The sequence below is a fragment of the Petaurus breviceps genome, unplaced genomic scaffold, assembly GCF_028583685.1.
Source record: "Petaurus breviceps papuanus isolate PSGF00001 unplaced genomic scaffold, PetGlider_PUasm1.0 90723, whole genome shotgun sequence".
NCBI lineage: Eukaryota > Metazoa > Chordata > Mammalia > Diprotodontia > Petauridae > Petaurus > Petaurus breviceps.
In genome coordinates, this window is record NW_027187323.1 from 4041108 (window position 1) to 4043083 (window position 1976).

General features: G+C 36.6%; 1 long non-coding RNA gene across 3 annotated transcripts in view; it reads left to right on the plus strand.

Annotated features, from left to right (window-relative positions):
• LOC138145008 (uncharacterized) overlaps positions 1-1578 on the plus strand; it is an 84765-nt gene extending 83187 nt beyond the window's left edge. For all 3 annotated transcript variants that reach the window (XR_011164075.1, XR_011164074.1, XR_011164073.1), the window contains one exon: positions 1490-1578. This is a non-coding gene — a long non-coding RNA (uncharacterized lncRNA). The remainder of the gene's footprint in view (positions 1-1489) is intronic.
• The last annotated feature ends 398 nt before the right edge of the window (positions 1579-1976 follow it).

Below are 1976 nucleotides of genomic sequence, written 5' to 3' on the forward strand. Positions count from 1 at the left end.
TCTTTCTTTCTTTCTTTCTTTCTTTCTTTCTTTCTTTCTTTCTTTCTCCTTCCTTCCTCCTCCTCCTCTTCTTCCTTCTTTCCTTTCTTTTTATCTTTTTTTGTGTTGAAAAAGTTCTTCCCCCTATAAATGTCTTACAGAAGCAGGCCCTCACTATATCTTCTTTCTATCTTTGAATCAGTGGACAAGAAAATAAAGAACCTGAAACGTTAAAGAGATTTATGAACACAGAAACAAGGTCTTTCAGAGGCAGTTGAAGAATGTGACATGTATTAGCATTTTAGTGTAGTGATGAGCTCCTTGTATGGATTGATGGGCCTAAAAATTAGACAAGGCATATTAAAAGCTGAGATCAGTCAGGCTTAGGAGCAGCTGAACAATGAGCAATTTTGAAGTCGTTAAGCCATTAAATAAAACTGACGATCTCTGGAACAGCCGCTGCAAGAAGGCACCTCTGTGCAACCAAGGGTTTCATTACTAGTGCTTCCCTCTTGACAACATAAACATTCAGAAACACTGATACTGAGATATGGAGGCTTTTGAAAGGAAAACCATTCCATGTTTTGCTTAGAACCTCAACCTCATATGGCAAAAGCCATCTTTAGGTAGGCACAGCAACTATGAGAGCAATATTTGAAAATCAAACAATTATTGAGACTTATAGGTTGGTAAGATACCATTTGGAATCTGAAGATTTTGCAGACCCACATGAGAAATGGTTCAAATGGATTCTGCCCCACATATTGTGCATTTAGACTGCCTGCCATTTCTGCCCTCACTTACTTTATTTCCTACTGTGAAAATGATTGTGAACATAGTAGGTACTGTTTATGTGAAAATGTTTATTCTAGTCCCATCCTGCCCTGGGGTTGGGCACATCAGCATGAAAGAGTTTCAAGCACTTTACCATACACAAGGAGGAAAGATTCCAAGAGCATCTACTCTTTACTCACACAGTAAAACTTGGCTACATCATTTGATAGCAAATTTTCCATAAAGAAATTGCTGGATCAGCTTTTTAACTAATTATTTTTTCAAATTACAATTCACTTTTTCTTCCTCTCAGTTCTCTGAATGTGCCCCCCCCCAACCCCACTGAGAAAGCAAGAAAAACTAGGTCAGAGTACATAGATCTGTACTATTCCATTAAAACTTTGTCTCTCTACACACACACACACACACAAAACCCATTTAGACTAACAATTTGTTCCTTGTAGATACAACCAAATGAAATAACATTCTATGGTTGGAAAAAAAATTACTGGACTAGGAGTTGACATCCAGATTCTAATCCTGTGACTTCTTAGATAGGTTACTACTCTCACTCTTTCTAGACATCAGTTTGTTTTTCTACATAATGGAATAATAACAACAACAATAGGTAAGATTTATAAAGCACTTCAAGTTTGTAAAGTACTGTACATGTTAACTCATTTGATCCCAATGACAGTCCTGTGAACTCAGTGCTATTGTTCTCTCCACTTTACAGAGGGGAAAAACAAGGCCCTGAGAGTTGATGTTGCCTGGGGCCATGTTGCTGGCACAAAGTATCTAAAGTGGTATTGGAAGCTTATCCACTTAAGTCACCAAATCTTATTCTTTTAAAATGTCTCACTGCAAAGGACCTATTTGTATAAAAATATTTAAAGTAGTTTTTTGTCATAGCTAAGAATTGGAAATCAAAAGGATGCTCATCAATTGGGGAATGGCTGAACAAGCTGTGGTGTATGGTTGTAATGGAATATTATTGTGTTATAAGAAATGACAGGCAGATTTCAGAAAATCCTTGAAAGATTTACATGAACTGATGCTGAGTGAAGTGTGCAGAACCAGGAGAACATTGTACACTGTAACAGTAACATTGTTTGATGAAGAGTTTGAATAACTTAGCTATTTTCAGTAATACAATGATCAAAAACAACCTCAAAGGACTAATGATGAAGTATACTATCCATCTCCAAAGAAAGAACTGATAT